The 12,812-nt window shown below is 40.8% G+C and overlaps 1 long non-coding RNA gene across 5 annotated transcripts in view; it reads right to left on the reverse strand.

Moving 5' to 3' along the window:
- The window catches only part of LOC131498508 (uncharacterized), a 147,821-nt gene that overhangs the window by 75,155 nt on the left and 59,854 nt on the right, over positions 1-12,812 (reverse strand). Inside the window, exons 3-5 of one of the 5 annotated variants that reach the window (XR_009255441.1) lie at positions 9,576-9,776; positions 4,841-4,972; positions 3,451-3,551 (exon numbers count right to left, since the gene is read on the reverse strand). This is a non-coding gene — a long non-coding RNA (uncharacterized LOC131498508). The other 4 variants (XR_009255445.1, XR_009255443.1, XR_009255444.1 and 1 more) reach the window with 4 other exon arrangements.

Below are 12,812 nucleotides of genomic sequence, written 5' to 3' on the forward strand. Positions count from 1 at the left end.
GAAGAACACAAGGCCCTGCCTGCCACTCTGAGGCAAGAGAGAAAGAACTTCTTGTTCTGGGTGAGCCCTTATGACGAGACCCTCTCACTATTTACAGAAATAAAATGGAGATCGACTGTTTTTCCTTTCGCTCTTCGCACCCCTGGGCTCATTAATCCCAGGTCATTTCGTTCACTTTATTTTTTTTCAATGATTTAGTTTCTTTCTAGCCACTTTCCTTGTTCAAATCTCCCTCGAAAATAAAAATAAATTTCAACTAACAGTTAAATCAGTCTCGGAGCCTGATGGTTTCTTCCCAAGTTAGAATTGCTCTGTTGCCTTGCGAAACTGTCCGATTTTACACTGGACTCCACTTGACAAAACAAAGCATTCAAAACTAAAATGTACAATCAGTTGAAAGGTCTCCCTACGTCAGTACTACCGTTACTTTCTAGCAGTGGTTCTCAAACTTTGCGCGTCAGAATCACCTGGAGGATTTAAGACCCAGCTCGCTGGGCTCCCACCTCCAGGGTCTTTGATTCAGAGGATCAGGAAGGGCCTGAGGATATGTATTTGCAACAAGTGCCCAGGTGATGCTGATGCCGGCCACCTGGGGACCACTCTTTGAGAGCCCTTGCTTCCCCATAATTCTCTGGGAGATCTCGGAAATGGGTTAAATTTCTTGCTACCCCACCCCTCAACCAAGATAACCAGATGGTGGGTACATGATTACAGCACTCCCTAACCTTACCAATGCACATAAGTCCCCTGAGGATCTTTTGAAAATGCAGATTATTCAGCCAGCCTGAGGTGGGGCCCAAGATCTGCATGTCTAACCAGCCCCAGGTGAGGCCAACATTGTGGATCCAGGGACCAAACTTTGAGTTTAAGGCATTACAAACTGTACCAAGCAGTTTAGTATTAAAACTCAAGGGCTTTTGCAGGTCTCCAATCATTTGATTTCAGGTCTGAGCCCTAAAACTACCAATATGCTTTTACACTTTATTTATTATTACACTTCATTAGTAAAATCCTGACAAAATAGAAGCAAGTGAACATTTAACTTTCTCCCATATAAAACTTCAACATGGATGGGCCCAGCTGACTCACTGGCATTGCCCAGATGTATCTGAACATGGTTCCAACAGTGTGGGTAGATTATAGTAAACCTGGGGGAGACGGTGGGGAGGGTGGGACTGCTTACACACGTTGATTTAGGAACTGCCCCTTTGTCGTGTGGTGAATGGTGTTTTGTTATACAATTCTAGCATTTAGCCTTCAAAGAAAACTGGTTTTAAAACACCATTGTCTAATGCGTCATTGAGCCCAATTCCCCCCAAGGCCAGGATTATCTCTTTTTAATTTCTCAGGCTTTAAAGAGATCGTAGCAATGGGGAAGTGAAAGACAGCATTAGCTCCTCCCAAACCCTACCTAATCCATTTACTCTCTTACAGGTGCAGGTGAATGTTAAGAACGCACTTAGAGGAGCACAGAACGAGGTACAAAATCTGCAGGGCCCAGTGCAAAATGAAAATTTGGGACCTCTTGTTCAAAATTATTAAGAATTTCCACACTGCAGAGCATCAAAGCAAAGGCCAGGACCTTCTAAGGTCATGTGCCAGTGAAGTCAACCCCAGGGGGAAGGACTCTGACATAATGAAAAACCCATGAGTTAGGAAACTAACCAGACCCTCTCACTCTCTCTCCTCCTCTTTTTCCCTCTCAAAACATATGTCCAAAAAGAATAGCTATGATGACAATGGTAGTGTCATTGTTGAATGAAAAGTTGTCCCTGTCTCATCTTTGGCTCTACCCTTCCTTCATTTTTCACTAAAATAACTCAACCATCTGATTTACAAAAACCTAATGAGATGCCACTAATTCCAACAAGGGCTAAAATGAACCCTACCTTTGGTCTGGTTATGATAAGATGGTTTAGCTAAACTATGATAAGGAAATGTACAGCACAGTTATGATTAGAGGTGAGGGTGTGTGTGATCTCAAATAACCAGCTTTTCAAATCACCAGGCAGTGCATCTCAAGCTTTGGTGATTCACCAAGGATCTTGTGAAAATGAAGGGAGGTGAGTACGGGACCCAGGTGAGCAAGGGACCCCAAGAGTAGGGGACACCTATACTATGAGACTGAGGACCACACTTTGAGTAGCTAAGTCTAGAACTGTCAGTAAGGCAGCCATTAACCTCATGGACCTACTGAGTGCTTGTCCAAATGGAGATGTGCTGTGAGTTTAAGTGAATACCACATTTCAAAGACAGTTAAAAAAAAAAAAAGGCAAAGTATCTCATTAATAATTTTATAGATTATATGTTTTGGATATATTGGCTTGAACAAAATATCTTATTAAAATTAATCCCATCTTTTTTTTTTACCTTTTTATTTTTAAAATTTTTTTTTTTAACGTTTATTTATTTTTGAGACAGAGAAAGACAGAGCATGAACGGGGGAGGGTCAGAGAGAGAGGGAGACACAGAATCTGAAACAGGCTCCAGGCTCTGAGCAGTCAGCACAGAGCCCGACGCGGGGCTCGAACTCACGGACCGCGAGATCATGACCTGAGCCGAAGTCGGACGCTTAACCGACTGAGCCACCCAGGCGCCCCTTTTTTGCCTTTTTAAATGCAGCTCCTAGAAAACTTTAACTTAGATGTACCATTGCTGTTGAACAGCACTGTTCGAGAAATGCCACTGGAGCTTTCCCTTATCCATCCTCTCCATCTGATTATAAACTCCCTGGGGTGGGAACGTGAGACCAGCCCTGGACACCATCCAAGGAGGGAACAACTTGATAGCTGAGTTCATCCCTCAACTTCTCACCACACTAAGTTTGCTGCTCTGGCTCCCTCCACTCCAACATACGCATTTGTGCACATGCACACGCATGCACGTGCACACACACACACACACACACACACACCAGAGTGGAGCAGACTTGAGGACAGGACCTTGTCTTCTGCATCTTTCTATCCTCAGTGCCCAGCACATGAATATCTGATGTGTTGATGCTCTATGTAAATCATTCGTTGCTCCTCCCCCTTATAATACTTACGGGTCACTCACTGTATATACATATATATCTCAGACTTATTACATGCTTTCTCAATTACATTTTCATCCAGAAGGTTGTCCTTCAGCTTATCTGGTACTAGCCACACGGGCTCAATCAGTATCAGTGACAATGCCACTAGCCCTACTGCACACTGAGTGGTAAATGCTGGTGGCTCTTTCCTTATCTCCATCACCAAGTTCACAATGGCTACAGCTCTACTAGGCTCACTGTTGCTACTAGTAGCTACAGCTCACTGAGTGCTTTTGCTACGTGGCAGGTGTTGTGACAGGCACTCCAAAACGTCATCTCATTTAATCCCCACAACAGCTCCATGCTAGGCGCCATTAAAGATCCTCTACTTTCCACATGAGGAAAGTGAGGCTCAGAGAGGTTAAGAACCTTACCCATGTTCACACAGCAAGTAAGCGGCAGAGACGGGATTCTAATCCAGATCTCCAAACACTGTGCTTTCAACCCTTGGTATCTATAATACCAGCAGCAGGTTCTGGATCACAGAGCAGTAAAAAGGCAAAAGTGATGTTGGATGGTTTTGAATAGTTGCTTTTTAATAGCCACACCGAGACAAAGATGTTCTTTAATTCTTTTTCTGAGTCTGTTTTTCAAACGTATAACTTTCTCAGGGCGCCTGGGTGGCTCAGTCAGTTAAGTGTCTGACTCTTGGTTTTGGCTCAGGTCATGATCTCATGGCTCATGAGTTCGAGCCCCATGTTGGGTTCTGCTGATGGTGTAGAGCCTGCTTGGCATTCTCTCCCTCTCCTGCTCTCCCTGCACCTCTCCCCGCAACTTGTGCTCTCTCAAATAAATAAATAAACTTCTAATAAATAAATAAATAAATAAATGTGTATGTTTCTCAATACTTAAGAAAATACAAAGTTGTCATCAACCTTTTATTCTTCCAGTTCAGGGAATATGTAAATCTGACATTTCCTTTATAGCGGAACGTTGCGAACACATGTGTGTTCACATTTACGAACTGTATACAGTATGTGTGTCCACACATACACTGCATTTCAAGTTTCAATATGGAGCATATCAGAGTAACACTGGGCAAATAGGCTTACAAGGAAAAAAATGGAAGACCAACTCAAAACCAATTACCAATGAATTGTTTTATGATGAAGGCACAAGTTTTAGGATGATCTTTGAAAGATGGATTTAGAATTTCTCAGTTTCAGGTTTGCAACCATTTTTTTTCCCCTAATGACTTTATTCTTTCCTCATCAAAACAGCTGGTTCATCCTAAAAAGTAGAGTTTATGATGGCAATTTTACCTTTGGGATTAACACCCGTATGTATTAATCATAGCACAACTGTAAAATACCAAAGCTTTGAAATAATATACAAAGTGCTTGCTGAATCCACTTTGACAGAACTGTAAAAAGGACAAAGTCCTTAAAAGATTTCTTACAGTTCTCCCAAAAGATTTCATTCAAGTTCCCACATTAAGAATGTGGGAGGGGTGCCTGGGTGGCTTAGTTGGTCAAGCATCTGATTTAGGCTCACGTCATAATCTCACGGTTCATGAGTTTGAGCCCAGGATCGGGCTCTGTGCTGACAGCTCAGAGCCTGGAGCCTGCTTCCGATTCTGTGTCTCCCCCTCTCTCTGTTCCATCCCCTCTCACCCTCTGTCTCTCTCTCGTCAAAAATAAATAAAAATTAAAAATAAAAATAAAAGAATGTGGGAGATAATTCCTGGAATACTAAAATGCAAAACGAAGGAGACAAAATGATTGTAATCATTGTGACAAAGCAGATCAAGAACAGTGGCTTTACCATAAGAGCGTGACAGGCCAGAATAATTGGTTTCCATTTTCATCTGTGACTAATTGATCATCGCTTCTAGGGCCAATTTTGCTATCTGGTGTCTCCATTTTGCCAATGATACGGCCCTATGTTGGTATGAATCTGGCAGGGTAGGAGGGGGGATGAATTCGAGGTTAAAAACCTGACCTCTGGCCAAATGTCATACTTATTATGTTCAATAAACATAACTGGTGACTGAACACACACAGCACAGTAAATACTGTGCTTTTAAAAAGCCACCAGGTAAATCTTTAATAAAGCCTCAAATGACTTAGGAACAAAATGAGTCCTGCAGCGGGGAACAAAATGAATTATTGGTATAGATCAAATTGCCCAGAAACCTCATGTGTCAACATTAATGTCAGTTCTTCAGAACCAATATATTGCGCCTTAATTACGCCAGGCTTCCAAGCCCTGTGGTCCTCCTGACAGCTCATTTCACAGAGATGCATTTATTTTGAAAAAGTGTGTGTAGCTACCAGCCTGTCCACTCTATCAACATGCGACTTGGCCATAAAATCCTGCTATATTTTGCCCAGGGCAGCAATTATTAAGTATCCCTCAACATATGTGTCAAACACATGAGAAATTGCTCCAGGCTTTTCCTGGTTTTCCATTGCTTAAAAAAAGTAGAAAACACCAAAACAGGAGGCCTTTGCGGAACATGAGGCATCAAAAATGTTAGTAGCGTGGTGAGAGCTGAAGAGTAGCAACTCGTTCTTGGAGAAAATATGAATAAACCAAGTCTCTGCTGACACCTAGGACGTCCCCAGAAAGGTGTAAAGCCTCTGGTTACGTGGCTAGAAACACAGCGCAGGGACACAGCGCAAAACTGCACAAAGGCTCCGCTCTCTGCGCTGGTTATTGGCACTAGTGAATCTTGTTGTAACGATAGGGGTTCTCTGCTTTCACTTTTCTAAGTTGGGTTAAATGGGGCTTCTCACAGTGGGGTTCTTTCCTCCTAACCCTCTGATGCCCAAGCAGGATTACCTAAGGATTTATTACCTTATCATATGCTAGCATCCCAACTCAACAAATAATACATAACCTGGACCCCAGAGCCCGAAGGCTGACTGAACTCACCCGTTCTTTATCTGCGGGGCCCGTCTGGGTCTCAGTGTTCTATTCTCATATCCCACCCTTGCTCATCTTTCTTATCCACCCACATTAAAAATTAAAATAAAGGTTAAAATTAAAATCCATATCAGTATGTCCTCTGCTAGAGGCACTCCTTGAGAGCAGTGTCTAACTAATTGATTGTTGCTTCTAGAGCCAATTTCGCTGTCTGGTATTTCCACTTTAACAGTGTTAAGGCCCTGTCTGTGTCTGTGTGGTGGGGGGTGGGGCAGGGCAGGAGGAAGGATCTGAATTAGAAATTAAAAACCTGACTTCTAGTCAAATGTTGTATTTACTACACTCAATGAACATAACTGGAGACTGGACACACCATTCATTTATTCAACAAAGAATAAATGATGTGATTTATTTTACCTGGTTATTTTTCTTTTTTTCTTTTTTTTCTTTTTTTAATGTTTATTTTTGAGAGAGAAAGAGAGAGAGAGAGAGAGTCGGGGAGGGGCAGAGAGACAGGGAGACACAGAATCAGAAGCAGGCTGCAGGTTCTGAGCTGTCAGCACAGAGCCCGATGTGGGGTTTGAACCCACAAACCATGAGATCATGTCCTGAGCTGAAGTTGGACACTTAACAGACTAACCCACCCAGGTGCCCCTATTTTTCATTTTTTAAAAGCTAGCTGTCAAAATTTTGATTCAGGCTTTGCCAACTGCCTCGTTCACAAAATGTTGATCTTTATAGGCATTTTCCTAAAATCTGTTTACAACTCCTCCTTCTGAAATTAGATGTTGAAAAGCTTACTGTCTCTCAGTTTCCCTCTCTTGCTCTCATGCACTCTCTTTCTCTCTCTCTCTCCCTCCTTTGTTTCTCAAGTTCTGTCCTATTCCCTACAAGAGATTTTCAATATCAGCATCGAGAACTTCTCTTTTAATCACTCATCTGCTTTGTACAGGTTTTCTAACTTAAATGTGCACACATTAAAAAGTAATGACACACCCAACGGAGCTGAAATGTGAACACATATGCTGTTTGTGTTCCGAAAGGCTAATTAATAATACATCTCTTCATCTGCTTATATCTGTATATACCATGCCTTGTTTGAGGAACATCCTGGGGCCAGTGATCACTGCCACATCTCACAGCATCTACTTCAACGTTGTGCTAGTAGGAGCAAATGAAGGAAGATATAGGAAGAGTAGGTCTTTAGCTCCAGGGTGGAAACTCGTTATGTGTGGGGCATATAACTTATATTAGACTTTTAAACAGTAATCTAATCAGTGAGAGTTTCATTTCTTTATCAGGGTGCTGTTTGCAAGACAGCTTTCCTGGGTCAGGCAAACTTGCTGAAAACCAAGATAGAGAGCAAACATTATGTGGATTAAGTTGACCAACTTTCTATATTTGCACTGTTGCCATAAGCAAGTCAATAAATCTATTAACACCCCAGCTGTCCTGTTCATCAAGTGAGAAGAAACATGGCCTAGATGATTTTCAAGGTCTCCTCCAGATACAAGAGCCTATGGTTTTTTGTATTGAAAATTAAGCACCACAAAAAATAACACACAGTGAGTAACTGCCACTTGCTTACTTGTTTTCAAAAATACTAAGTCTGGATTGTTCAAATAACATGAAAGGACACCATTAAACTGAACCACGGATCACTTCTTTCCTTAAAATATAGTCTACTCGGCAATCAAAAAGAATGAAATCTTGCCATTTGCACCAATGTGGATGGAACTAGAATGTATTATGCTAAGCAAAATAAGTCAGAGAAAGACAAATATCACATGATTTAACTCGTATGTGGAATTTAAGAAACACAACACATGAACATAGGAGAAAGGAAGGAAAAATAAGATAAAAACAGAGAGGGAGGCAACCCATAAGAGACTCTTAAATACAGAGAACAAACTGGGGGTTGCTGGAGGGGAGGTGGGTGGGGATGAGTTAAATGGGTGATGGGTATTAAGGAGGGCACGTTTCAGGATGAGCACTGGGTGTCATATGTAAGAGTTGAATCACTGGGTTCCACTACTGAAACCAATACTACACTGTATGTTAACTAACTTGAATGAATGAATAAATAAATGAATAAAAAAATAAAGTAATGATATATGTATATATATATATGTTGGTTATACACACACACACACACACACACACACACACACACACATACATAACCAATGCTAATTGGTTATTACCATTTAGCTGCTAAGTCTAGGCCAGACTTTTTGGATCCTTCACAAATTGTACTTAAGCACCATAACTACTACATTTTTAGTTTATTGCAATGAATGAAATGTTCAGTTGTGTGGCAATGCAGAGTAGTCTAGAGAAGGAAAAAACCTTAATGCGGTGACAAGGCCCATGCAAGGCGAGGCTCCTCCCTGTCACCTGTGGTCTCTCTGTGCAGAGGTTTGACTCTGGGGTTCTGAAAAGACCAAGTGGACTAGAATTATGGTGGTAATTTTTATATGAGGGATAATGTGCCAACCAACAAGGTGGAGCAAACCTCGCCTGTTACTTCATTATACACCTCCAGCTCAGTTCCTGCCAGATCAGAATATTCTACAGCCACCTTCATAGAGGCCTTCTCCATGTGCATCTAATAGCACAGACACTAAAACTCGGCATGTCTACAAATGAACACATCACATATTCCTTTGCAACAACCCCTCCCCAGATCCTCTCCCAGCCCTGTCCCAGGGCCTCCCTTAGTAAACTACCATTACCCAGTCACCCAAGTCAGAACCCTGGGATTTATCCTTATCTCCTTCTACTCCTCACGTCCAAACCCATTCATTCAACAAAGGAATCAGGACCAGAGTGTGCACAGGTGTACCCCAGAGAGACATGCACGGAAGAAATGAACAGGATGGCCAACTGTCCCAGTTTGCCTGGAACTTTCCTGATTTTAACATTCAAAGTCTGACATCCCAGAAAACCTCCCAGTCTTAGGCAAACCAAGATAGCTGGGCATCTTGGAAAGGAAAGAGTTTGGGAGTACAAAGATTCTTCCTGGAAGAAATGACATCCATACAGAGGTGTGGCATGGAGGAGTACCAGTGGCTTGTGTTCCTGAAGAGTAGAGCTGGTGGCACAGGGCTGGTAGGAAGGGGACTCTGGAAAGGCAGGCAGGGGTTAGATCTTAAAGAGCTATGTATTGAGCTTGACCACAAAAGTGCCAGGAATTTTTCAAAGAAGTGAAATTTTGCATTTGCATTGGTAGGCAGGTGTTTTGAGATGGACCTCGACATTTATGAACCATTGATGGCTAGAAGCAGGAACTGTTACTTTTAAATTGTCAGTAAGTTAACTGTCATTTTTAAAAAAGTTTTTAGAGAGAGCATGAATGGGGAGGAGAGGGGCAAAGGAAGAGAGAGAAAATCTTAAGCAGGCTCCACACTCAGTGCAGAGCCCGACGTGGGGCTCAGTCACACAACCCTGGGATCATGACTTGAGCTGGAATCAAGAATCAGACAATCAACTGACTGAGCCACACAGGCACCCCTCCTACCTGTCATTCTAAGAATAGAAACTATATTTGCCTTGGGGATAAATTATTCTGTTTTGGGAGGAATTTGGTTGGGCTCTCTCTTAGTCAAGCTAATATAAAAGAAGTACCTACCAGCCGTCCTTGGTATAACATCAAACTTTGGTGAAATAATCCAGACACAGGGCCAATTGCAGGAAGAGGGCCATTCGGCCTATGGCTTCCCATTCAGAGACTTTGGAGGTTAAATTCAAATGGTTTCAGTGATCACTTCCAGGATTGAAAGAAGACATTCACCTTGTCAGTCAAAAGTGTCCCAGCACCAGATCACAGAGCCTACAAAGCATGAAATAAGTAAGCGTTTTTTATAAATCTTGTATTGATACAAACATATTATAATATCTTTGTGTTGAAAATGGTACTGTGTAGGCAATAAAAATACTTTAACCATGGTAATTTTGACTACCTCATTCTGGATTGTTTTCATTTGTTCAATATATCAGGAGCCTCAAAAAAAATAAAGATGGTCCAGATGCCCCTTAAACTCTAAGAGGATTTGCAAAGGGGTGTGTATACAGCTTCAGGAGGATTCTGTGACTGTTGTGTGCAATCTGCCAACTATCTATATGTATATCCTTTAATCATATAATACTTAGTTTTGCCTATTTTTGTAATTTATATAAATTGAATTTACTGGGATATATTATTTTGTATCATTTCTCTCACTACACATGCTTTTGGATTCATCCATGTCAAGAATGTAGTTTATCCATTTCATTTCTTTAGAGAGGGAGAGAGTCGTGAGCAAGGGAGACAGAGAGAGAGAGAGAGGGAGAGAGAGAGAGAGAGAGAATCTTAAGTGGACTCCACACAGAGTTCAATGTGGGGCTCAATTCCACAACCCTGGAATCATGACCTGAACCAAAATCAAGAGTTGGACGCTCAACTCACTGAGCCACCCAGGCACCCCTAGTTTATCCATTTTGAACTGTTGCATCATATTCCATTGTATGAATATCTGTCAACGTATTTATTCATTCTGTTGAACATTTGTGTTGTTTTGAGTGTGTGTGTTAGTATTATGAACAATACTTCTGTGAATATTCTTGTACTTGACTTCAGATAAATATGTGTAAGGGTTTCTCTAGAATACGTACCTAGGAATGGAGTTACTGGATGATAGGTATGTGCATGCTCATGGTTCTGAGATAATATATAACTGTTTTCCAAAGTAATTGTACTTATTTACACACCTACTATTAGTGGGTAAGAATTCCCCTTGTCCATCCTTCTAATTTATTTCAGTTGGCAGGTGTGAAATGGGCCGATCGGCTTTCCTCTTCTGTGCATCCATTCATGTTTTTGCCGACTTTCTCACTCGGTTGTTTTTGCTTTCTTATTTATTTGTAGGTATTCTTAACATATTCTGGAAACTAATTCCCTGTCACTTACATATATTATAAATATCCCCTCCCTGTTTGGGGCTTTTTGCATTATAATTATGGTATCCTTTAATGAACAAAAATTGTTAATATCACAGTTGGCACTTTTTGTGTTTTGTTTAAGAAATATTCCTTTACCCTAATTCCTAGAGATCGTATTCTATATTTTCATCTGAACATTTTATAGCTTTTACCTTTCACTTTACATCTTTAACGAACCTGGAATTTACTTTTGTATATTACATGCATAGCTTACCTGAAACAATTATAATTTCTTTTTTTAATATGGAGATATTCTATTCCTTTCCGTATCATTTCACTTGTAACTATTTCATTAAGTACACCAGTTTTTATTTTTTATTTATTTTTTTTAACGTTTATTTATTTTTGAGACAGAGAGAGACAGAGCATGAACAGGGGAGGGGCAGAGAGAGAGGGAGACACAGAATCGGAAGCAGGCTCCAGGCTCTGAGCCATCAGCCCAGAGCCGGACACGGGGCTCGAACTCACGGACCGTGAGATCGTGACCTGAGCTGAAGTCGGACGCTTAACCGACTGAGCCACCCAGGTGCCCCAAGTACACCAGTTTTTAAACACAGAGGCCATCATTTTTTTCTGAATTAACTTTGTATGGTGTCTAGAACCACAATGCCTACAAACATCCACAGTTCCTATATGCCATCCTCCACAACCAATGACAGCAATATATCCTAAGATATCTGGGCAAGAGAATGCCCACACCGCCCAACCCCCACCCCAGATTCTATATGTCTCTCATTGGGGCTGCAATACCTTGTCCATGTTGGGGGGGAAAAGTTGAAAATCCTCTGAAAACTGCAGTGCTTGTAATAACTCTCAAAATTACTGGGCATACTTAGTATTAATCATTAACATCCTCATCAGAGTCTGTCTCAGAGGTCAAAATGCACCACTGATTAGCTATAAGTTGGGATCTAATAAATATTTATTTATAGATGCTGTCATCCAACAGCTTGGAATAGCGGTGGCTCTAAATTCTAAATGACTTGTTAATGAATAAGAGTCTATAAGGTCCATATCTAGTCCTCAGATATAATTCAGAAAAATTAATTGCTATGAAACACCAGCCTGGTTTCATGTGATCACATTAGAAGTTATAATAATCTACCAAAGCATAAAACTCAATGTGATAGAGGAGCTGAGAAATTCTCCTGCCCTGACACAAACATGTGGGAGTCTTCACAATAGGAATTTTTCTAGATTGGATGGCTGAACCCATAACTATAGACTTGTTGAATCATAATGTACACCTGAAACTAATATAACACCGTATGTTAATTATACTTCAATTAAAATAATAACAGCCCTACAGTACCATATTTTAGTTTAAATTTGAAATCTCAAAAAACCTACAAATACTAGCCAAAACTGGTGGAATAACATAGTCATTTCTCAAAAAATTAAAAAATGATGTTAATGATTTTAATGAGATTTTAACTCTTTCACTTAAACATAATTGGGTGCAGCCGCAAGAAATAATTGTGCCAAAGGAAAAACAAAAATTATCATGTTTAAATAACTGCACTGATATCCCAACTCTTACAAAGCTAACTCTTGATTTAAATAACGCTTCTACATGCCTTGACCATATGTGTTATTGTATTAAACTCTTTGCTGAAACTAACACACTGCAAAACTTGTGTAATTTAAACAGTAAAATTTTCCAGTGACTTTGCTCAATCTCCTTCTCTCCCGTTAAGCAACAACAAAAGACACATTACACATTACTTTTGTGAATATATACACATAAAAGAACACAGTTCATGTGTTCATAAAAAGTTCTTGGGGCACCTGGGTGGCTCAGTGGGTTAAGCACCAACTTCAGCTCAGGTCATGATCTCATGATCTGTGAGTTCAAGCCCCGCATGAGGCTCTGTGCTGACAGCTCAGA

This window comes from Neofelis nebulosa, chromosome 16 (genome assembly GCF_028018385.1).
Source record: "Neofelis nebulosa isolate mNeoNeb1 chromosome 16, mNeoNeb1.pri, whole genome shotgun sequence".
NCBI classification, from domain to species: Eukaryota; Metazoa; Chordata; class Mammalia; order Carnivora; family Felidae; genus Neofelis; species Neofelis nebulosa.